The following is a 26,592-nucleotide window of genomic DNA, read 5'->3' as shown; positions in this document are numbered from 1 at the left end:
CCATTAATACAGTGCTACAGTGAACTGCAGTGAAGTGTTTGATGACATACTTTGTGCAAGATTCACTGCCATTAAATTTACACAAGATACATTTATTCTCAGCTCAATGTTTTGGTAAACATTACAGCTTCCGTCCTAGGACGGGCAAACAAGCTAGTAACAATAATAATCCTGATGCCTCCAATGTGAGAGGCCTCAACTCTGTTTACCAATGGCGGAGTACCCAGACGCATATAGAAGCAGCAGTTTGGAGCACAGCAGCCTCAATCAATGCAAAACTAAATTCATTACACTACCATTCGCCACACGTCTTCACACAAAGCTCGGCAGTGTAAAGGCTTCAAAATCACCTTGGCAAAAAAAGCATCTGTTTTCTATTTTTCTCTCTCAAATTAATTGATGACGAATGCATCCAAAGTACACCGCTTGTGTTAAGATGCAGAGCACGTGGCTGATGTAGAAGAGACAATGTAATGAATCCACGGTAGGGAGCAGGTGGCACGAGATGATAATCCGATTTAGGGAGCCCACAAGCAGCCAAACACGTGATCGATGCCATCCAACAAATGAATACCTGTGTAATGACATAGATGAGCCGTTCTAGGGCACCAGTGGGTGTACTACACCTAGGGGCTCACTAGAGGACAGGTTCCGAATATCACGGAGGTCGGGTCAGGACATGACAGTCTGTATGACCCCGAGAGAGCACGTGACGACGGAAGCTCATTTCATGCTAACCTCTCTCCCTAATCTCCCCCATGAACACAACTGACGTGCTTGCGTGCGGGGATGGAATTCCTTTCCATTTGAGACCCCGCCTGCTTGCCTTTCGCCACATAAATAACCTCTTGTTGTAACAGCCCTCTCGCTGTGTTCTTCCTGGTTCAGCAGTTCCACTGCTGGATGAGGACGACCGCTTGTGTTGCGATCGAAACGTCGTGATATTTTTTTTTTTTATTTCTACCTACGTGACCTTACCGAAAAAACCAAAGAGTATGGATTCCTGCAGTCACGAAAGCTTCAAATCAAGATAACAACTGCAGTGACTGCAAAAAGCAGAGGCACAGTATGCAATTTACACGACGTTTTTGCATATCGCATGTGTAATTTCATTTTAAACATATATACGTACATAACACACTGGGGAACTAACAAAAGATATTTGTATTGACAGAGGTATATGGTGCTCTACGGAACCAATTAATTAAAACCAACTGGAAAATCAAACAGTGACTCTCGGTATTACTGTACTTGCTCGATAATTGAAATTTTATATAATGTCCTGCACGTTTTTTTTTTGTTTCAGAATACTATAACAAATCTTACAGAGTTGGTTTCAAAAGAGTAATTGATTTTCACGAGTTATTACACATGTTTGTGGTATGTCAAAAAAAATTGAACAAAAAAAACGCCACTTTTTTCAACATTTTCTTGCTGTGGTTTTCACACCTGATGATGATTGCTTGTGTTGCAATCGAAACGTCGTGAGAATTTTATTGTTTAATTTTTTTATTTTATTATTTCCCTTCTCCGTGACTTCACCGAAAGAACCAAGAATATAAACGTAATTCTTAAGAAGCGTACGAGTGCAACTTTCCCCAGAATACTGTCCGACTTACAATTACGTATCGCGACCTGGCCAAGTGAGGGATGGGGGAGCTGCCACGGAGTACCAACTTGACTCAACGAAACGCACGGCCAAGTTCAAACCCCGAGTATGGGGAATGGTCCACGTCACGGGAATGTGGAATGTCCCGTAGCTATCTCAAAACTGCCAACGGAGATTTGTGGCGCCCACCTTTTGTTGAAGCCCCAGGGAAAATGTTGGCCTTTTTATTCCACCGTTATTACTGAGGAAATTGTGTTTTTGGCATTTCAAATTGCCATGGTACTGTAATACCCAAAGCCGTTCACTCATCTCTGTTTATTATTTTGTGCAACATTTAAAATTATTTAAATATCAATGAAATTTGGAAAATGTGTCGTCTTTCAGTATATCCTACACCAGTTGCTCTCAACATTTACTGAATAAATACACAGGTTTGGTGAAACAAATTGGTTGTATTTACCTGCCCGTGTTTCATTTGTGTTTTGATGATCTACCTTCGAAAAAATCTGGCGTGTCTCGTCACACCCCCAGAGAGTGCACCCCAAGTTGAGGAACCACTGCCCTATACTCATTACATTTGAAAGCTTATTAAGAGGTGGTTTATTAAGAGGTGGTTTTAAAAGAAACATCGATGTATCATGTTCCTCTATGCCTGCGTTGGAAAATGAAGTCATCTCAATGGATCTGCACCTGTTTGTTGAAAAAATGGCTCAATGCCTGCTACACACACTTGCCTCAATCCCTTGAGTTAAATTGAACTTGAGGCATTTCAAACATGAATGTCCTCACAGACCAAAAGTCTGACATCAGCTCCTAGCACTGACATGTTCAAGGTATTATACCAGTACAATGCGGCGGTCAGTGGTGTAAGAGATCAAAATGATTTATTTCAGAGCATTTGGAAATCTTGCCCTCTGCTACCTCTGGGCATGGTTTCAGCGGCATGCTCCATTTCCAAATCTGTTAATCATTTGCTCAGTACAATCAATGGAGTTGAGTGCCATCCCATGCCTATACTGCGCCCATGCCTCCAACTAAAGTTAAATTTGTTCTCAATTTGTTGGTTATAAGTGTAAAAAAAATCACCTCGTCTTCATTTCTAAGTGCCTGATTCATTACTGTTATAGTTTCTGAAGGAACATTACTCTTATATTTATTTAAATTTCGGATTTTACTGTCCTACATCGGTTGAATATTTGAAATGGCCCACGTGTTTTTGATCTTATTTATCTTTGCTTTGTTACAAACAGGTTTGTTTACTGCTGGGTTTTACAAGAACAGATTTCAGCTCCTAAATATAAACAAGAAGAAGAAGACTTACAGTGCCAACTTGTTGAAGGATGAATGAAGGAATGTGTTTTAATTAACATCCCTACGGCTCACAGCAGGTAAAGTGTAGCAACAGCTCGCCGTGTTTAACACGTTTAATTAAAACGTAAAACTACAACTGCTGGATACGTGTAATATTGTTCTCACATTGCGAATTAGAAAACTGGCACAAAGATGCAATGCAAGAATGAATTTTCCCATAGTTTCATTATCTGCTGAAGATCTTGCGGATCTTGAACTTGCTTAGATCCACAAGAGTTACCTGAAACCCAGGCACCCTATCTAAAAAAACACACACAACCTGCCTTCAAAAAAGTGTATCTGGAATACTGCTACTTTAAACACGATTACACATTTGTTTTGCCATTGAATATGGATTATATGGGGGTTTCTATAATCGTACATAAATCCGTTACAATGACGTGGCTAAAATCTTTTGGCCAGTGCAGGAATACACGTGTATGTTGGGATTGTTTTGATGCAGTGCATATATTTTTTTAATGAGCTTTTGTAATGCATTACAAGAACATGGGTAACAACACAACCTCATTTCTTCGCGAGATTAAAACGTCTTCGAACATCTCACGAAGGAGAAGACAAGAGGAGGCCGGGGGTTTCCTCAGAGCCAACCGAGTTAAAAGAGCAATACTCCTTCGATAGTGTGAACATAATGTGAAGACAGTTTCTCAAAGAGAGGAAAGAGGGCAAAACAAATGTTTAAGTCCTTTTTCCTTTCTAAAATTAGTTGATTTGAAACGCGGCAAATACGTTTTAATTTCAGCAATGGACTCCATCCAATTACAGACATTTTTACAATCAGGAAAGGACGATGCATAAATCACCATTACCTGGAGCTTGTGGTGGCCGTTAAGGAAAAATTACTCTCAATCGTAACAATAGTGACTCAACGTATGCAAATGTACTTAGCTTTGAATATTCGGAGTAATTTCCCCTATATTTCTGGTTGGAACCCCAGTGATGCAGCGTTCTCCTTTCCACGGTGTATGAGATGTCACCACAAATCATTCAGCTGATGAATACAGTGGATCATTTGAGCCTTTCAGAGTGGCATTGAGGATTCGGTGAAAAACGTAATGTGTTTTTTTTTGGTGCAGTTATGTGTTACTCCGCTGGGGCCATCAACTCAGTATATTTGAGACGTTGGTTTTAACTCGGATGGCTGCCTGGATTCAAACCAGGCTCCCAGTAGTTCTGGCTCAGTGCTCTGAACACCATTTGCTCTGCAAGCCTCTGAGCCCGCCCCCAGCGATTCATTTTCCACGGGTTCTCTTGTGCGCACATGTGCTTGGGATCAAGTGTGCCTGCATCTGGTTTACGTTGTTTGACAACAAAATAATATACGTCTAATATTAACATACCACAAGTGTGCTATGCAGCCAAAATGTCCTTATTCGGTTGCCATGAAGGTTTCCGAATCAAACCACAAACATGCCGCATGTCAGTAACCTCTTGTGGTTGAATTTAACGGATTAACTAATTAACGAGTTTCTTTACAGTTATGTCTGCACTATTAATAAATGAAACGCCGTGTCTGCGAATGGAGTAATTAGGCACAGAAATTGAATTACCTGGCATGTCTGCTGTCTGGAGAAATTGTCCTCGTGAAACAGGACAATAAAATCACTCAATGCAACCAAATTATAATCCACAGCCCTTTGTGAAGCCACTGCGTGATGAACTCTGTGTTCACATCGTCTCAGTCGTGATTGGGGTTGTTCGCCCATACCTCACCTTTCTGGTCAGTGTAAAATAGTCGAAAAGAGAGAGAAACAGAACCAGGTAAAAAAAAATCGCTGGCCACTTACATGACTTGCTGTCTGGAATACATGGTGCCTGGTTCAGCGCTGTGCGCGAATCACTTCAATTAATGAGATGCAATAATCCATGGAGATAACCAGCGCATTGGGACATTTCCAAAAGTGCAGTTAATAAAACTGGGCAAAATCAGTTGAAGACAACAGTGAATATCTTATTTCACATTCCTCTGCTATTACAGTACTCTGCAGTGTTTATTTAAAATAGTGACATTTCCTTCTTTGCATTGAAGTTACAATAATAAAGTGACACTGCATGCCACAGGGCAGTTGCGATGCATTTTAGAAGCCTCCTTGCCAAAGCCGTGCCTGTAACTCCGATATTCTGGCCACATTGATGTTAAGTACAGGGCAGTGAAGGCAAATCAAGGGCACCACTTTGTTTTATTTGGGGAACCTCTCCCACCACCACCTTGTGTGAACCCAGATTTGAAGAGAGAACCAGGTGGTTTTCCCTGATCCCTTAATCCAGAATGTTGGAGTATATGGCACGCGTGCAAACATTGCTTTTTTCTTCTTTCATAAAAGGCCAAAAAGGTAATAGTGCAGTCGCGCAATAGCATGCCAATGCCACTGTTGATAGAAGAGGCTGCGCTACAATAACGAGTTCTAGTGGCCTACTCTGCCACGCTGGTCAGATGTCTAGCCACACTTCACCCCCACACGACACGCGGCCTGCCGAAAGACTGCCTGCGGTGGATACATTTAAACTTCTGGGTGGACAGAGGGAGATTTAAGAAGCTTTCACCATAGTTTCAACTGCCATGCCATGATATCAAACCGACAATGTGCAGCGCGCGAACCATTACACCACAGCAGGATACCTGTTTTTTTTTTTGTCCAGCTCTGCTTATTGAAAAATGCAAAATATATTCAAATCTAGAAATCCACCATTGTGCTCAAATCACAAAGTAGAATAAGTAAAAAAATTGATTCACCGATTAAAATCTATTTTCCAATAAATATATTCCCTCCCTTCATCAGCCCCACCCACTTTTACACAGCCACGCCCACTCAATAACTATCCCCATCCACTGTTTAAGGCCCTACTCACTCATCTGCAAACCCAGCCCACTGCTCCAATAGCCCCGTGCTTTCCCTAGCATCACGAGTCGAGTAGGAGGTAAGAACATTTTGAAGCGGGAATAAAATATATTTTCTGTGCAAACGCCTTTGGTCTTTCTGAAGCCACCGGGACCGTCCCGGGCACACCAGGGCAATTGGTATCACTACTCTCCTGGAACATGGTAGTTACCGTCAGCCCTGCTCAGTAGGCTATCATATGAGGCTATCATATAACACTAATGAAACGTTACCACAACATGGCATTGTAACGGGATATGCGATGTGACATATAGTACCAGACCACAACAATGCTTTTTCATGTGGCACCAAGGAGTTAGGCCTGGATCCAAAATGACACCCATATTTTTTGCCAACATCGTCAGCTGGAACAAAGCGTGACAATTAAATGTCAAACTGAATTTTCTAATGAACGTTCATAGGGGGACACAAATATAGAGGAACAGTGTTGAGCTTAGATGGTCTAGAGAGTGCAACTGCTTTGCAAAACACTAATGATGTACATCTAATAGAACGTGTGGACATGCAATCTATCCAATTACACTGTGGTCTGAGTGATCACGACTGTAAACATATATAACGAGTGAGGTGTAACACGGCACGTTAACATCCCGACTCTTCAGTGGGGTTCACATTTAAACCAATAAACATGGCATTCACTAATTGCCACCACGCACTTTCAATATTGGACGCAGAGCTGAATGTGTGTCTGTGAAATTCAGCGCGCTTTATCTCAGGGTTTAAGTGTGTTTTTTGTTGACAATGTGCCGCTTTGCAGACCATCACCGTCGTATTTCACAACATACCCCGAAGAAATTGATAAAAATGATTATGCTTTTATTGCCTCCGATATGGACATGCGAATATATATCCGACCGGGTGGTGCTGTGATGAAAGTGCTCGACTCTCAATCGCAATTAAAACAAACGATAACATCTGGTCAGGGTCGGCTCGGACTGTCATCGCTTGGGGTCGATAAAATAAAAACCACTTTGTGGGAGGTAGCAACAGTGGAAGTCCTGTGGATATACTCGCCCCCGCTAAGGGAATGTGGAATTTCCACCGCTGCCTTAGGTCCACCAGCATTGGCCAATTGCTCATGTCTTAATGACACGGTATAGCTGCAAAAGACTCCTTTGCTGGATCTCCTAGTGAATAATATTGTGGGCAGTAATATAGGGAACGCTAATCTATCATAAGCATAATTTTTACTTCTCCAGATAAAAGTGGTTGACAAAAAAGTGTAAGGTTAAGAACCCACCATGTCATTCTGTGCCTACAATCGCACAGGGCACAATTATATTATAACCTTCAAGATATGCTATTTGAGCGAATGGGCTGTTTCGAGCTGCCTATTGAAACCTCTGACATTTCAAATACACATGATACACTATGAGTCTATATACTAAGATTCACGCGAAGAGAAGCCGGAGAAATATCTCAGTCCAACCCAAACAGCTGCCAAGTTAACAACAAAATTTGACCAATTATCGCCCACATTTAATAGATTTACTTGCTAAGTAAGAGTTTTAATAGAAGTATACGTAAGCTATTCCACAAAGCCATCTTGGCAGTTGCTGTTAAATCACAATACAGTAATTGTGATGGATGGTGACATTTTGAACCCTCGAAGCTCATTGAGAGTGACCTAACCCCTATATAACACATCTGCTTCAACAGAAGGGGCTTACTAAAGTCATTACGCATAATAACCAATAGACGGGAGAAACGCACAAGCTGTACAGATCCACGTAGCAAGAGATAGAGTTAGGAGTCTGCCTATACCTGTACAGTTGCAAATCTCTACATATTGTGTCGCTCAACTCAAGCAATGCTGCATTTAAGGTGGCAAAAACTACTGTTACCACCCAGCGAGGACATTTCAAACACGATCATCCAAATGCATCGATGGGATTAGGTGTTGAGATGTCAGGCTCCATTGGAATCTGCACGTAGCTCATTGAAGCAAAAGGTAACTTAAATAATCCCCATCAGTGTTTGTGTCATGCTTGAATGACTCAACTCATTTCGATCTCTGCAGTCAAGGTTATTTTTGGAGTATAAAAAAAAAACTAACTGTAAATCCATACAACAGAGTTCAGATTTTTTTAATGTTACAAAACATCTTGTTCTCTGCACGACCAACGGAGAGGCCTTCCCCACACCATGCGGTTGGCCGAGGGATTGTCCGTGTGTAATTGAATATGGGGACACCGGAGGTGGGAGCATACATGGGGTGTCCTGCACCCGGCGAGGCCATTTCTAACACGATCAACCAAATGCATCGATGGGATTAGGCGTTGAGATGTCAGGCTCCATTGGAATCTAAACGTAGCTCATTTAAGCAAAAAGGTAACTTAAATAATCCCCATCACATTGACACGCTAATCACATTTACACAGTACATTTACATGCAAATTTCTCACTTAAACATCACTAGCCCCGCCCATTTCGTTTATCACACTGGGGCTAAGCCCATTTCTAACCTTTAATGCAGCCTGCATCAGCAGCTTCCCTTCTCTTTCTTCCGCCTGATGACGATTGCTTGCGTTGCGATCGAAATGTCGTGATATTTTTATTTCTATCTACGTGACTTTACCGAAAGACCCAAAGAATCTGAATCCCCATCAGTGGTTGTGCCATGCCCACAATGTAACTCCACAGCAACCAAGTGTTTTAATTCCCTATTCTCATCTTGGTAAAAAAAAAACACTATCCTCCCTACACAGGTATCGCAAATGTGTTCCAAACCACGTGTGCTACATATCACACCGCCTTCCAGAGGGCACGTAGATAGATGCAATAATTGTTTGATCTTTCGTCAGTGGGCAGAGGAGAAGAGTAAGGTCTTCAATCTGGACGTGAACACGGACAGATTAATTGACAGAGTGGATGGCTGGGGATAGATAGTTCAGAATCAAAATTTGTATTTATACTGAAGTAATCCGATGAGCTATAAAGCTCTTTTTCACAGATGTCCAGTAGGAACAGGTAGGAGTGCAAATTATAGGAACGGTAAACAAATCTCTTAAAAAAATATATACATATACAAATAAAACTCAACTAATTATTTTTTTTTTGTATCTTACCAGGTAAAGCCCACTTTGATATCGGCGTCTTTTTCAGAAGCGACCTGGTCACAAACAACGGCTCCACAAAGTGGCTCGTCACGTGGACATTTAGAGCAGTCAAATGCTCTAGCGTGGGCAAGCAGTGGTGAAGGAGCGCGAGCTCCTTGCTGAGTGTAGGTCGCACGGAGGCTTCGACGGAAGCCCTTGGTTGTTCGTGTGGAAGAGCGTGCGGAGCGGGGAGAGTGAGGTGAGCGGGGGACAGGTCGTGTGCATGGCGAGTCCAGCATGTCAATATGCGTGCAATTAAATTGTAAAACTGACGAAAAAAAGATGTATAACAAATGCCAGCTAAGCTAAACAATGAATCTCAATTTGGTGTGGTTAATTGACGTACCATTTTAAACGTTAATGTGTATGATTCAGGCATGAATTGGAAGGTTTTTTTTTTGTTTGGATTTAATTGCAATTTCAACTTTTGTACCCATTTTTTTTTATTTTAATCGCCGTTTCACAGTTGAGAATGTACACAGCTATTATAGCTTCAAAGTTAGACTAGGCATGTAATTTTTGATTTAAAGCTTTCGTGACTGCAGTAATTCATATTCTTAGCTCTTTCGGTAAAGTCACGTTGAAGGGAAACAATAAAATAATAAAATATATATAAAACAATAAAAATTCTCACGACGTTTCGACCATAACACAAACGGTCGTCATCAGGTGTGTCGGTTTGCATAAATGTATTTATTTTTAAACGGTGTATTTATTTATATAAAAAACGTCAGCGCCACGCGCAGCAATTTGGCAGTTTATTTATCTAAATAAATATTTATCTAAATAAACTGCCATAGATGGACTAGTCCTTCTAAATAAACTTCTAAATAAACTGCCATAGATGGACTAGTCCTTCTAAATAAACTTCTAAATAAACTGCCATAGATGGACTAGTCTTTCTAAATAAACTGCCAAATCGCTGCGCATGGCGCTGACGTTTTTTAAATAAATAAATAAATAAATACACCGTTTATAAATAAATAACTTTATGCAAACCGACACACCTGATGACGACCGTTTGTGTTATGGTCTAAACGTCGCGAGAATTTTTATTGTTTTATATATATTTTATTATTTTATTGTTTCCCTTCAACGTGACTTTACCGAAAGAGCTAAGGATATAATAGGCATGTAATTTCAGTGCTTTGATGAATTTGAGATCTTGTGAATTTCTGAGCAGATTTTCATTCCGGCAAATCAGCAATAATGCATCAAGCAACATGACAAAAGGACAATTTACACTATGAAACAATGTCTTCAAAAACAAAGCCATCGTTAACAATCATTGTTCATCACATTCGCTTTCCATTTTGTGTACTTTATTTTCAGGTTTTTCGCCTGTTGAAATAACCGTTCACAGCTTATAAAACTTGTCATTATTGCACCCGGCGGTTTTAACAAAACGTCACTAAAAATAGGATGCCAAACTGACAGTCGTAAGTGCAAATCATAATATATCATTAAAGCCATACAATGGCCGCGGATTGGTATGGCTGTATCATTATAGATAGTGTCACAGTGACAAGTCCAAAGAACTGTAGCTGCTTAGCAGTTTCAGCCCTCGGCTGAGCCGCTAAATGCTTCTCGCACGCCGCTTTCTCAAGCCTAATTATCTACGTGCAAAGACAAAGATCCCCCATGAACTTGGGGGCAAGTGCTGTTAGCGAGCACCTATGAAGGCCAGCACGGCACACGAGGGGGTGGGTGGCCAGCACCACGCCCGACCGCCTTTGTCTCGCGTGTGACAATGTTAACACACCGCACCAGGTATCAAGTTTAGGTTGAGTCGACCTAGGGGAAGCCTATAACCGGTTCATATAATCATCACTGGTGCTGGCCGTGAGTGGGAATTGAACTCAGGTCGCCGGGTTTGTAGCGCGGCGTAGCGCTAACCGCTGCACCACCTCTCCCCACGCACGCACACGCCCGCATGCTCGCGCGCGTGGTCACCACGGCTGAATGCATCATTGCTACGTTCCCCGAAACCACCTTTTAAGGTCCCGCCAAGACATTTGCCCAATTTTTACCTGCCTGGGTTACAGCGATTCGTCAGCAGTTCTTGCAAGCACAATCTGCCGTGTCACTCGTGTTTTAAGGAATTCAGTGTAACAACGTCCACGTTTGTTCGGAATTTCAATCTTCCCGGAAGCTGTAAGGTGCTCTGCGGGTGCATGGAGGAATATTTGCAATTGCCAACTCATAAGTACGCGATTTGGTTGACGATCGCATCCCTTCTGACAGCACAGCTTCTCGCGCACACAATTCAACGGGTTTCCAGGACTCTTAAAATTCGGTGCATATTCATGCGCCGCTGCGCATCCTGCGTCCGTAAGCCCAACATCTGGTCTGCTGCTGCCAAAAATGCATTAATCCTGTGTGGGTCTCTCTCTCTCTCTGTCTACGCAACAGGAACGCGTGCTGCGGCGCTGCGAGCGGCGGTATTTTTGCGTAGGAATTAAAGAGCGATTGGAGCTTGAAGACGAGCGCATGAGTTCACGTAAAATCATTAGCACCAGACATATGCAGTCCGCTTTTAAACCCTGGTTTTGTTGTTGTTGTTGTTGTAACTCAGCCCTTCCTCCACACACACCCCCCTACCTCCTCCTCCATCAGCAGACAGGACGCTGAAGAGGGGAGGGGGAAGTGAAAGGCCAGCATTGTTAGTTGTTAGCACACTCGTCGAGCGCGCTGGTCACGGTGCTTCCCTGCAAGCGCCACAGCGCACTTTGGCTTTTGTGTGTGCGCGTGACAGATGGTGACACGGGGTGGTGGCCCACGTGACGACAACGCTGCCGCTCGGAGGTGCTAGCGGCGGCGGCGGCGGGTGGGTTGGGAGGGTTGTTGTTGCTGGGTGTGCCGGTGTGGTTGCGGGAGTTGTTGGGAGGGCCGTAGGGGGAGATGATGGGGATGTTCTTTGAGAGGGGGGCCCAGCCTTCTCCCCCCGGCCCACTTGCATCAAGATTCCGCGGCTGCCAGCTCGCTCCACAAAAAGGCCTTTGTGGTCATCGGCTCTCTCCGCTGGTGGCTCATTAGGATAGGGAGGCATTAACGGACTTAGCATGCGCCCAGTGGGGCTGCAGCTGTAAACATTTCTGCAATAACAACATCAGAAGTTGCACATAATCTGACCTACTTTTGCCATCGGTGAACAAACAACTGTTATACTCCTGAAGAATTATGCTAAAGGTTGCTGGGTTTTCTTTCTTAGGATATGTATGTTTATGTGATTGTAAGATCACAATGTGCTGCTTCTATGGAAGAACACTGTCGAATGTGTCTAGCAGCACTGCAGTGCTTAATAGGAAAATAATGTACAGCCCTTTGTAAACCAACCGCTGAATGATAGCCTTCCGTACCGTGTTGGTCACGGCAACTGTTTGACCATACTTCACCACGCTGGTCAGCAGCATGGATTGGTGAAATGGGAGCCCAGGACTTGTTCAGATATCACTGTCGGCTGAAGCTAGGCATGGCCGGGAATCGAACTTAGGACACTGGGATCATAGTGAAGTGCGCTTACTACTACTCCATTCTATAAATTGTTTAACATGTTAAAACGGCAATGTTGTACCTTAGAAGTATTTTAAATTTTGCAAGAACAATGAATTACTAATAGTGTAAGCTTATGAAATAATTCACCCTGTAATTTGAAGGAAAAAAAAATATATAGTTTATATAAAGTATAATTAGACATTTAAGAATGATGAAACATTGATTTTAACACGGTTGGATTTGGGATAATGAAACACCGATTCTAATAGGGTTGGATTCGACTCTTTAGAATAGGAGAGCATTATATTTGTGATCGTTGTCGAGTTAGATTATTGGAACTGGAAATACTTTAATTGGGGATAGCAGTGCAGAGTAATACCTGTTAGCAGGGCTGCCATGACTTTTCCAGTCGTAAGAAATGCCGTTCTGGCTTCCGTTTTTGAATGGTCCTCGTTTGAAATTGGAAGGATGGGGGCAGCAAAGGTCAGGGGGTTACGACCAGAGGCACAAAAAAACACTCGGTGCCGCAGGGAACAAAAGTGTGGGGAGGGAGGGGGGGGGCTCCCGGGGATCTGTTGCGAAGATGAATTGGGACAAAAGTAACCGGCCAAGCGTTGGGTTACAGACAAGCCCTCGCCTGTAAACTCCCTGTGCTACGTGAAAACATTTCTCTGGCTAAAACAAATATATATCCACACAAGTGTCTGGGAATCGTTCCTGAGCTTCCGATATTAGGAAGCCACTGGAGCTATGCACTTTTAAATTTAAATGGAAAAGTTATTTATTTCTAATTGCATTTTGTCTTTAGGTTTTTTTTTGTCGTCCTCCGATTAGCACGGTTGGCTACGTACGGTACGAAAAAGTTCAACATGCATACACATTGACAAATAAGTATTTTAGTGCAGGGTATGTGAGGATACATTCATTTATATGTACAGTACATTAACAATATAGCAGGAGTCATTAGAGACGGTGGGTTGGCATTGCACTGGAGACCCTGGATTCCGAGAGAGAGAACGTGCACAATCGATGGCACTCGGCGGAAGGAACAGCAACAACGAAACGGCCACAATGCGCGTGCACACAACACATCTTCAGCATATGCAATCGAGGACAGCGTCATAATCTGTGAGAAAGAAAACGTCAGTAAACACAATGTAAACCACGAAATACGACAACATACAATTTGAGAAAACACCTTTGAGTTGCAGCGGAGAAAACATGAACAATATATTCAATAGACCATTTAACTTAAAAAAAAATGTATCTCATAGGAGCAAAACGCTGAAAAGTGCAGAAAAAACCCCATGACGACGACACTGTTACATTTAAATAAATATATACTTGGAGTAATCCGAGTTGCCTACTTTAACGGTTTGTGAATCTATTGCATGCATGTTTCTCATTTGGTATTATCGTTTGAGTCACAGGCAATTTAAAATGCAACTCCACCATCAGTTTTATCAGGATAGAACGACTGATGATTCATTGTATAACAAAGCTCACTTGCATGTACACTGAACTTCCTTCGCACTGCATGCAGCCAACTGTGCTAATCGGAGGTACGGGGAAGGACAACAAACTAAACACAAAAAGCAGTTCAAAATAAATAAGTTTAAAGTCACATTTTAAAGTGCATTGCTTCAGTGGCTTCTCAATATTGGAAGGAAGAGCGTTCTAGATGTCCTCAGATGCGCATCTGAAAGCGCGCGATGCGCTCACGTAAGACGCAAATGGCTTGGAGAATTCCTGAGAGATGCCCGTGTCGTGGCAATATTGAGTAGCTTAGTGTAGCCATGCCGCTGCATCACATTATGCCGAATAGAACCAGCAACAGGTACGGCTGCGAATTGTTACCTTTGTGTCAAAGGTACATTCCAAAAATAACTTTATTTTGCTAACCTTTGATGTTGCTTTTTAGGAGTGACATATTGTGAACACTTTAAAACACAATACCGAAATCAATAACGATCATGTATTATCTTCTTTGGTTCTTTCGGTAAAGTCACGTAGAATGAGAATAAAATAATAAAATAAAACAATTAAATTCTCACGACGTTTCGGCCACAACACAAGTGGCCTTCTTCAGGTGAAAGGAACAAACCTGTCGGGACGACATGTGGTAAGGTGTGTAGCTCTGTCGTCACGACAGGTTTGTTCCTTTCGCCTGAAGAAGGCAACTTGTGTTGTGGCCGAAACGTCGTGAGAATTTTATTGTTTTATTTTATTATTTTATTCTCATTCTACGTGAAAGAACCAAAGAAGATGAATCCTTGCAGTCACGAAAGCTTTAAATCGAGATCATGTATTAATCTGATATTAGGATGTGTGTATTAGATGCTCACATATGAGGTTTACTATTGTTATAATTTAGCTTGTTAACCCACGAAGAATGGTGCGATGTTCCTATGCGTAATCCCAATTGAGCATTGTCATTAGCAGGTCATGTTTCAGCACTGGGATATTTGGCTACTACCAGTTATCTTGTATGGGGGTTTTTTATCTCTTGGAAGAAACCAGGAAATCCAATGGAAACCCATTTAGAACAGGGAGAGACGATACGAGCTCTTCCACCCTGCTTCCCTGCATCCCTGCCACTGTGCCATCCCTACCTACCTCCCTGCCTCCCTACCAACTTGCCACCATGTGCAGTATATAAAGTCGGCACATCCAGCAAGAAGTGGCCACCACGGACTCCTTCACTTGCACCTTGACTAAAAAATAACGTGCTCTTTAGGTTTTTTTATTTGTATTTTGACCTTTTTGTACCATACATAAATAGTGTTAAGTGTTTTTTTTGTTGTTGTTGCATTTTTTTTATTTGTATCTCATTTGCTGTAACAATCCTCATCATAATACAAGTCTAATAGTATCAGTGGTTTAAGTCATTGCATTGGATGACTTTACGATATACTGTTTGCTTATTGTATTTGCATGGACTTTTAGTCTCATACATTCAAACGATACAATGGGCGTCATAGAGAGCACTCTCACAGCAAAAACCCACGTTGTACGTGTTCTCTGACCGCTGTAACTTCATTGAGGTCATTGACCAAGATGTACAACATAGCACAGGGGTATTACCTTCATGAGCACCTGAACAATAGTGCACTCTTGAATCCTCGATGCTTTTTTTAGATTGCCTTGACAATAACAGTTTATTGTCCCATGTAGTAAGAAGGTGTGCACTTCAGGCCATACAATGAGCGGAATCTCCGTTATGTGAAGGACATTCTGCAAATATTGAGATTTGTTGCATCGCTTCCACCAGGAGGTAAAGCTTTGTTATTTTTACTGCACGTGAAGCTTCCGTGGATTGTCACGTGTTCAATAATAACTCGAAAGAACCTATTTGTTAAACTCCACAAACCTCACCACTTAGTTGGCAAATGGAAATGGAAATAACTTGTACAAAATTGGACATTCTTTGAAAATGGGTTTGTGTAAAATAAATAAATTGCACGCATGGCTTGTCACAACAATGGCACAAAAGCAGGCTCGTGACTGCAGCCAATCAGTGATTTTCTCTCAGCAAGCACATGCTGTTCACACAGTGAGCACGTGCTGCACAAATCTCATGTAAAATGCCTCATATTTTAATATAACGAATGCCCATGTCCCACTGTTATTACAGCCTCTTGCGATGGAGGGGAGTGGGGGCAGCACTGCGTTACGAACCCAGTGACGGGAGTTAAAGTCCCGCTCACGAATAGTAGCAGTGGCGAATATTTTAACTGTTCCTGGGCCTGCCCTAGGTCGATTCAGCCTTAATTGAGTACCTGGTGCGGTGTGTAAACATCACCACTGGTGAGACAAAGGTAGCCGGGCGTGGTGGTGCTGACCACCCACCCCCTGGTGCACCATGCTGGCCTTCATTGGTGCTCGCTAACATCACTTTCCCCAACAGCCTGTTTAGGCTATGGGGGAAGGGGGGGGTCTTTGTATGTCTTGCTGCTCTCTGGTACAAACAAAGTCAGGACCTCCGTTGTTGGGGGATTCTTGTGAATGATGCTGAGGCTAGTGGCGCTCACCCTCCTGCAACAAAGGGAGGCGGAGGAGTAAAACCCTCAACAACAATGAGAGCCCTGGGTGGCTCCAAACACAAGCACGTGGGAACGGTGTGGGGTTTGGCTGACGCAGATACCAGTTTTTCCAGCCTGCACACCCACACCACCTGGGTCTGTCCCTTGACCTCCTGTCAGAGAGTCTTTGTGACTTAATGTGCTTTCACAGATAGGAGAAGGGGAGAGAGGCCACGTGGAAACACAATGCTCACGTGTGATTGGCTGCAGTCTCCATGAACGCAATTCACCGATTTTTTTTTGTTGACAAAAGACAGTATTTAATTGAATGAGTCCTTCATTAAAAACTAAGCGGCCTAAAAGAAAAACAATGCACAATATTCTATTTTGCAAACTGTTGGTAAATAACTGTTGTGTATATGACAAACCTTTCAGGTCAATGATCTAATCTGCTATGACAATCTAGCAATATGCCATTGGGATTTTTTGTTTTCACCGTGAGCAATTTTCAAAATAGTATCTGGGCTACATCAAGAGCACATACATTTTACTCCTGAGAACAACAAATTTGCATGGTTGTTAACATGCACCTTATATGTATGATAACCCTCTGCAGAAATTGGTGGGCAGTGGCAAATTTGCTGACCACTATCATTGAAACAATGTGAACATTGTGGTATGCCAATTAGGATGAACCGACAAATGGCTTGTTCTATTATAAAGCCCATATGCAAGCTTCATACACCAAAAGATGTAAATGCCCTGCAGTAACCTCCACTGCTAATTAATTTCTAGGATAATTTTATCATGAGCCATTTAAATCTGTACTTCATGATGGTACATTCACAATGCAGAGTGGATATATACAGTATACAGTACTACTGTTTAGTTATCCTCTCCGACAAGCATGGTTGGCTATGTACGGTGCGAAAGAAGTTCAACATACAGTAAAACCTCGTTATTTCGGTATTTGATCATTCATAGTTGGGGGCAATTCGGCACGGCTGCGCTTTTGGAATATGTGTTATTAATAATTCGCCACGAGCCGAATTGCCGTACTGAGTGGTCCAATTTCGGCGTGCACGTGGAGCGACTTCGTGCCACGACCAAAACAACGACGCAGTCTGGTGGCGGTGCATGTGGTCAGCGTTAGTGCAGGCCCCGTCGCTTTGGACTTTACCTTGTTTATGTAATTTGTGCAAGCCAACCCACTAAGAAATGTCGTCTACACATACATCAAGAAGGTACTAGAAAGGGACTGAAATATATAAATCCATTAGTCTGCGAGCCAAATCCAAAGTTTTTGATAGAATTGATGCAGGGGTGTGTGTCAATGCATGGGGTGTGTGAAGAGTTTGTAAAAAAAAAACATTTTATTGGGGCAGGAGACACTGGGAAATACCACCGCATGTAATTCGGAATATTAGATAATTCGACAAGACCAGAGCCCCATGTGTCGAATTAACAAGAGGTTACTGTACATACATTGTCATATTTGCTGCGCCTTGAAATATCCAAACAATATTTTTAGGCTTCTTTTTTTATGATATTGACCGCAAATAGGGATGCCGAGCCTGGCATGTCTCAGTCGCATAGCAATTTTCTCAAGTTGCGGTGAATACCACACAGGTCAGTGTCTCAGATGGCTGCTGTGGAGTGGATGCGAAAGAAGCTGTGCCATGATTTGTAAGATAAGACTTGGGTGACATGGTCTGAATTGTCTCCCCCCCCCCCATACACACAAAAACTATCAATAAATAAAGATGTAAATCATTCCATTTATTTGCTCAGGGAAGACTCTCTCTTAGGACTCAAGACTCTTTCAGTAGAGCCCTTCATTCGAATGTTTGGGCGATTTAAACTATATCTTAGTATGATATAATTAAGACATAACAGACTGTTGGGGCTAGGCATGCCTATACAATCGTGCATCCCTCCAGCAAACTAATCCAGCACATAAATCATCTGACTTCATACAATTTGATTTGTCATTGAAAACAATGAGAATGGTTGAAAGACCACACAAAACGCAGTCCCATGTTTATTCAGACCGTGAAAGAAACAAATTAATCGATGTAAGCAGGCAGAAGGATTTGTACACAAACGCTAAATCTTGTTTACCCATTCAGTATTTGCCCCTGCATATATCATATCTCTGCAGACGGTAACTGATGATGCAGAATAAGCATTAAGATGAGCAGGTGATGGCGCATTGAGTGGAACTATCGATGTTTGTACAAATTATTTTTTTACTACTTTTCGATAAAAAAAACACAAACAATTTTTTTTTAATTTTACCAGGAAATGCCCACGAAGCTGTATTGCTCTTTTTCAGAAGCGACCTGGCCACAAATGATAGCTCAACGAAGTGGCTTATCACGGGGAAATGTATGGCAGACAAATACTCTCAACGCATGTTTCTAAATGTGAAGGGAAAAACCTGAGGACCTGGAGAAAAATCCACGTGAGCACGGGGAGAACATGCAAACTCCAAATACACAGGCATCAGGGTCGAGATCGAACCCATGACCTCCTGCATACCAGCCGATGAAATGAACATCTCACCACCGTGGCGCGACGCTATCGCCACTGCCACGTGGTTACCGTTCTCGTGGACGTCACTCACCGTCTCCTCCTTCCACATTGAGGACTCGGGCCTACCAGAATGATGGTTCATCTCACCCACACTGTTCAACCACGTCACCCTGCAAGTCACCTCGCTTCTCTTTCTGCTTCTTCCCTCGCACTGCTCCACTTTGAATTTCCCTGCGGCTCCACTCGTTAATCCCAAGCTCCTATAGCATTGTTCAATTTAAAAAAAATGTGTTAACTCAGATCTATTACAGCAATTATAGTGCTGTGTGTTTCTGTTCGTTTAACGTTAAACTCAAAATCTACAGTCGGCTCTGAGCAGTATATCTATTAAAATGCAGGATCTCGTGTGTGTCTAGAGGACAATGAATCAGTCATCTCTGGAAAAGGTATTATTAGAGCAAATAACTGTCTTAGATCCAGTCCAGTTAAATTAAAATAACTCTTCTTTTAATATACGGAGTAGCATGACATAATATTGTTTTTAAGCAAGCGTTAATATAGTGTAGCAGCGTTAAAAAATAATTACACAGTGACCTGTTATCAATTCAATTACAAAATGTAATAAGGAATTTAACATACATTTGTTTAATTAAGTTGAAAAAATTATGATTGTGAATTAATTGACTTATTTAACAAGTTATTTCCAATTGTAGATAAGATGATTTTAACTTGTCATTTCAAACACAGTTGGTTGTTATGCAGACTCATTTGTAAATCCGATGTGCAGTTTTAATGTAAAATGGATTTGGAAATTGCTCACAGCCGTGTGTGAGCATTTTAACATTTCGTTTCAGAAAAGAGTACCATAACAAATATAATCTCTTCTCCACCTATATCCTAAAAAATTATCCAGGAGTTCTGGAACTGCAAGGAATTATATTTTGCTGGCAGAACGATTTGGAATGGTAAAAGCTCAGCATATGTATCAATGACAAAATGACACGAAAATACAAACGCTCCGGTCATATAGAACTAACACAATGTATAGTGCACACGTATTTCACGAATCAGAGGCTTTGTTCGATTGAGAACAGTCACATATGGAGTTTTACATCGCCCTTTGTGTCTCTTGAACATTGGTATTCAGGCCAACCCAGAGGAGGCTCTCATGCCAGGTGTACACACTACACATGTAGACCACCTGAAGATCTGGGTCAGAATTAAAACCCAGATTGTTGAGCATACGGCAAGTGTCACTCCACCGCACGACTGCACAAAGTTCCGCTGATCAGCCTTACATGGGATGCTTCAAGGGCATTTATCAAACCCGGCAATGTACAAGGCTAGCACTACATCGAGTTGCCTACGTCTCTCCCCAGTGTTGATGTTTATACACAGCACCAGGTACCCATATTAAATAAGTTTGAGTCAAGCCCTGGGACGACCCAGAACATTTGCCACTGGACGTGTGCTGACCACTGTGCCACCACTCCCGCGCACCGACATACGGGGGTCATTTCAATAAGTGTCGTATTCTCAAAACTGCATTACGAAAATCTACTCTGCTATTAACAATGTTCAGTTAAACCTCTGCTGCATAACACACGGCATTTAAATTATGATATGGTTAACTTTGATGAAACCACGTGCTAACATTTGACAAGTCATTAACTTAAGAGTCAATGTAGTGAACTGCTGATTGAACAGCAGTGTTGATTGCCAACCTTTGTTGACTAGTATCTTCAATAAAAAAACATCTTCACAGCTGCTCTGAGCATACGGTGTGCATCAGCTTTGCTTGAGAGACTAAGACACAGTGCCCACAGCACCCTACAGTCTTTGATTTTTCGAGTGCACAGCTGGCAACGGGATGGAGGAAAAAAAATACGCACTGAATGCCCCGTGGTTCATGGCATAGTCCAGCCTCCCCATTGCACACTTGCAGGCATGGGTGCACAGTGGCATCAAAATTAAACCTTCAAATGTAATGGTCCACATTACACACAGGAGGGCTTTTTTAATGAATGCCTCAATCTATTCATGTTGAATCATTTAAATTACTGCAACATTTATGCATTGAATTCACATATAACGAACTGTAAATGCATTTTAATTTTTGAGGGTGATGCTCTTTGGTTCTTTCGGTAAAGTCACGTAGGTACGAAATAAAATCAATTAAATCACGTGACGTTTCGGGCGCAACACAAGCGTCCGTCATCAGGTGGGACAACCACAGCAAGAAACAATTGCTGAAGTGGGCAATTTCAAAATGTTTTGAGGGTATGACGATTTACTGCCAACAATGCAATAAACTAAGAGCAAATCGCTGCATGCTGTACCCAAACGCTTATACATCCATTATGGGCAAGTGTATTTTAGAGTTGTGGCCAAAAGAAGATATATTACTGCATTATTAAATTACACCCTTAAAAGGTGAATGGCTACTTGGAATATAAATAAAAGTTTAATATTAGCTTTTAACAATCCTAGACTGTCTTGTAAACATTCGGCACTAGCGTTGTAAAAAGTCTGCAAATGTCATGCTCCATCCATGAATATTGTGTAAATTGTCTTCCCTCCTGGGTGATTCCGAGTTAATAAAGTAAACTTTTTCTTTTATCTCAGGTAAAAGCGCTAAGGAATCAAACCCAAGATCTCGGCAATGCAGCCTGGGTGCTGCATCTTGTGTAGAGTGCTGAGCTTCAACACCAGGCGTCCCATATGGTAGCATCTGACAATGTGCTGGACTATTGCAGTCATGTGTTTTCACTGCGGAGTATTCACCAAGTGAAAAACCTATAGTGCAAATGTATTATCAAGGCTATCACCACATTTGGATATTTCACATGTTTCACACACACACACCGCGTAAAGGGTACGGGGCAAATCTGACAATTCCAGTACAGCACAGTATGACCAAACAACCCCCATGAATGGGCAAGATTTTATGTGATCAAGCGAACTTAGCTTTGTTTTACTTAATAGGCTCATTGGGCGATGTCAGGTAATTGTTTCTATAAATAGTGATCCGTAGCACAGCATGGGCTACGAGGTCTCTATCCAGCAGTGGATTAATAAAGGGCTGTAAATTGTTGGTAGAGACCTGTGTGCAAAGCAGCGCTATTAGCAGCGTTATTACATGGCACACGCGTGCAATGTGCAGGGAGAATGTAACTCATCAGCAATGTATGCACGCTGTCCGATGTGCTCTGCCATTTGAAATACAAGGGAACAACTGCAAAGCAAGCCTGGGTCATGTTTTGGAAATGAGGCATGGATCGTAGCCAGGATAACGCAGCGAGACCAAATTGGATTCAGTAAAACTTTAGCCGCGACGTGTTGTGGAACTACGATTCAAAAATAAACTCTGAAAATATCAGCAAGCTTCAATGAAAAGACGGTTTGTCACGGTGTTCCATGCAGAGCGAGGTGCTTAATTAAAATACGTTAAGCTTCAACTCGAGGACGTTTCTAATCAGGCAGACACGAGAGTGACCAAACGTTAGACTCTTTCCACGAGAATACACTCTTCACGTGTGCGGCTGGTGCCCATTCACTCGTGGCGTTGCGAGGTTGGCGCAAAAAAACAAAGCAGCTCGGGCAATGTGCTTAATAATTACCCGGCGAAACCTCACGGTACTCGAATTGTAAATGCTGTGGGTTTACTCTCCAACACACCGGCGCGCTGAACCCGTAACGATTTGGCACGCACTGTTTACGTGACAACTCTTGCTCATTGGCTGTGTTCGGGCGGTGGCGGGTTGAACGACGCATCTATATATTCGCGCGATCTGACCCAAACAACTCTATTATGGATAGTATTGGTCGCAAAAGCGTCCGTGTTAAACTGCATGTGGACGTTGCAAGTCGAAGCTCGAGCAACAGCTGAACGAAGTACCGCAAAAGCAAGCATGCTCCGCAGCTATGGATTTGATTGAGCGGAATATTTGTTGGGAATGCTTGGAAGCTGTGAACGAGTTGTCGTTCCTCGTGCAGCACGATCCTTAAGCCCACGACACGGCTGGCCAGCTCTGTCGTGCAAGAGTGTGCGAACTCTCGTTGAGTGGGCTCAGCTGCGGCTAAAGCGTGCCCTAGGGGAAACGATTACAGCAACGCGTGCCCTCATTATGTGCAACGGTTCGTAAAGTTTGTTTTAGCTTCCGCTTAACTGTTACTCTGTTTTGACTTGTAATAAATAAGTCCCGGTGGATGCACTTGTACCCTGGTAGCTGCTCATGCTGTTGTAAATGCACAGCCGATCGGTGAAATTGCCATGGTTATGATTCGAATTTTCAGTGTAGTGAGCTCACGGTTTTACCCTGGAACAAATGAAACAAATGTATGGAACAGAGATGTGTTTCTGTGTTAATGTAGTGCACTGACAGATGGCCTGTTCTGCACATGGCTACTGTACCGTAATTTGTGATGTCTTGACTTTATCCTTTCTCTTCTGGCTTTACAGCGCAGGCCATTTACTGACAATCAGCTGTCAGCGGACAAATTTAACATAGATATGGGGCTCTAACTGCCGGGTGACATTTACGACCTTAATAAAAAAATAAATTTAACCGCCCGCATTTGTTTTTATCACATTGCAGAAGGATCAACAATTCTACCTGTGCCTACGCCCCAACCACTTTCACACTTCCCAGCACGAAGTAAAGAAAGCTTGTAATGAATTCCACAAAACTTACCACGCGACTAACAGAAACAAAGAAACTAATAATCACGAAACGGATGAGCCGGTTTGTCGGTTCTAGTTTTCATCAGTGCCTAGTTTTATTTTGGCGAGATTTCATCTTTTTGTTGGCAGATGTTTCTGACAGAGGTAAATTCGTCGCTTGTATTGTAATCACTCGGGCTTCTTTAGAGCAAATGTGAAAAAAATAACTCTTGGCAAAACTGAAAGACAGTACATATAAAATTAGAAGACTGTGTGCAGTATAGTAATTCTAAAGCGTCATGCCAGCTGAGCATTCAGCGATGTCAAAGAAAGTCACCAGAAGGATTAAACCAGAATCAGAATCAGAAAGGGTTTTATTCGCCATGTAAGTTCACACCGACACGGAATTTACTTTGGCAGGATGGTGCATACATTCAACATATAGGAATCTAAAATCTTAAATAAGTTTTAAACAAGTCTTACTATAATAAGGGTTAAAAGTCTAACACCAAGGGGCTGAAGTATATAAAATTAAATTAATATCGAATATAAAATAGCTTTAAGATATAATTTAAAAATAAAACATACAAATAGGGTAACATAGTTAATATCGGCAAGATGGTCTTCGAGTTACAGTATTTCCGCAGACATCTCTCACAAAACACTACACCGTATAACCCACCTCATGCCCTGTAAAAGTTTTCAAACTGTATTTTAGTATACCAAATAAAATGTATGATTCCACAGTTGTGAGATGTTAACTAACTCGCCTGGTATAGAAGAGGTCGTGGGTTCATTCCCAACCCTGACACCTGTAAATTTGGAGTTTGCATGTTCTCTCCGTGGTCACGTGGATTTTTCTCCCGAGTACTCCGGTTTCTTCCTCCACATTTAGAAACATGCGTTCGGAATATTTGCCTGCAATACATTTTCACATAAGTCACTTCACTGAGCTATCATTTGTGGGGAGGTTGCTTTTGAAATAGAGCTATACAGCTCAGTGGGCCTTACCTGGTAAAATAATATTAAACATTTCTGTAGAGTTACCGGTGGTCTAGTTGATGCCATCAACCCGTTGCACTTGATAGCCTGCTGTAACCTTTGGGTAGCTGCCTGAATTCTAAGCCGAGATCTCCGCTGGGTGTTCCAACACAGACATGAGGTCCCTTAACCACCCAGCCACTTTATAATACATGTTTTAAAAATTTTGTATGTAAATACAATTTAGAATTTTCATTAAGCATTGCCAGGATCAAGGACTAAACTTATTCTGATTGGACGCTAATTTATGGCTCTGGATAGGTATGTCGCCAGATAATTGTAGGAAATGTAAAATATCTGGGCACGTGTCTCTGGGGAGTGTTGCATTAGCAAGTGCACCGAGGGGAAATATATGAGCGCGACTGCAAACAGGTGACTCACACTCTTGGTAAATTGCAACACAATACAGGGTAACTTAATTTTGCTCCATACAGATTATTAATTGTATATTGTGGAGCCTTGCTGAATATATTTGACTTGAGCGAATGTTTGATAAGGGTTGTTAATAGAAAATTATTCTATTTTGGTTACACCAATACAAGGCAGCACTCAGGCAGGATATGAGGCTTCCCTCTCCATTTTTCACATGTCATCAAAGGCAGTTGGTAAATCCCATATGTTTAAAAAATAAATTTTGGACATGATGGTTCTAGGAGTTCGATTAAAACAAAAACCTTATATTTGTTATTGTGTATCCAATTTCATCTAGATTTAGCTATTACTGTCTTGCTAGAGAATGGCCCAGAGAAGAGAATGGCACAGAGCTACCTCTGAGATTCCCAGCAAGTGACCTCTGGTCCACACAGTCGAGGGCAGCACCTTCCCACCACCCTGCATACGAGAGTACAGGGACTCCTCTACTTACGAACATTCGACTTACAAACTTTGAGAGATACGAAGCTGTCCGTATGTCCAATTGCCTGTTCGGACCAATAGTCGTAAGTTCAACCGCCACGCAATGGATGGTGGTGGTGGCATCTACATCCGCAGAACATTTAGAACCAGTGGCATCTACTTCTACAGGAGATAAAACCAGGCTACAGTCTACATTATAGACTGCCAGTACACTCATCCAGCTTAACAACTAACATCGGAAGGTGCCAGGATGGGAACATCACAGGCAGTTACAACTTAAAATGGTTGATAGCGTCCTTCCAATGATTGATCAGTTTATACCCATCTTCTCGATTGAGGTTGTGTCTGTATATGTATATGTGGATGGCTTCATGAAGCCATCCACTTATACAGACAAGCCATCCACATATACAGACACAAATTCAATCGAGAAGATGGGTATAAACTGAGAAATCATTGGAAGGACGTTATCAACCAGTTTAAGTCATAACTAGCTGTGATGTTCCTATCCTACCACCTTCCAATGTTTGTTGTTATTTTCGGCTCTCTAATTTTACATTAACAGGTTAAACTTCCCACACTAACAGAGCCTCCGAGCTCGCCGAGGTCGACGTTGCTGCTCTGCAACCCACCATTCACATGCCAATCTCTCATATTAGCATAGCCACCTCCACGCTCTCGTCGTGGAGGCCGCTCTCCAATCTTAAATTAACATGCTAATCTCTCACATTAACATCACTAGCCCCGCCCACTTCGTTTATGACCGTTGGGCTACACCCATTTTTTTACTTTTAAAACAGTCTGCCTCAGCAACTTTCCCCCTCTTTTTTCCCTCCTGATGACGATGGCATTTTGTGTTGTGATCGAAACGTCGTAGTTTTTTGTTATTTTTTATTGTCTTTGAACCTACGTGACTTTACCGAAAGACCCAAAGAATATGAATTCTTGCAGTCACGAAAACTTTCAGTCAAAACCATTACTACAGTCTACACTATAGACTGGCAGT

General features: G+C 42.2%; 1 protein-coding gene and 1 long non-coding RNA gene across 2 annotated transcripts in view; one reads left to right on the top strand and one right to left on the bottom strand.

Moving 5' to 3' along the window:
• The window catches only part of TMTC2 (transmembrane O-mannosyltransferase targeting cadherins 2), a 322,742-nt gene that overhangs the window by 262,302 nt on the left and 33,848 nt on the right, over positions 1-26,592 (bottom strand). The gene's annotated exons all lie outside the window — the stretch shown is intronic.
• LOC142924015 (uncharacterized) lies at positions 8,978-25,516 on the top strand. The gene is made up of 4 exons (XR_012941147.1): positions 8,978-9,174; positions 11,731-11,802; positions 21,653-21,751; positions 23,490-25,516. It is a non-coding gene; the product is annotated as an uncharacterized LOC142924015 (long non-coding RNA).

Source organism: Petromyzon marinus, chromosome 7 (assembly GCF_048934315.1).
Source record: "Petromyzon marinus isolate PM22_M1 ecotype Great Lakes invasive population chromosome 7, UKy_Petmar_22M1.pri1.0, whole genome shotgun sequence".
NCBI classification, from domain to species: domain Eukaryota; kingdom Metazoa; phylum Chordata; class Hyperoartia; order Petromyzontiformes; family Petromyzontidae; genus Petromyzon; species Petromyzon marinus.
This window is presented reverse-complemented; position numbering and strand designations above follow the sequence as displayed.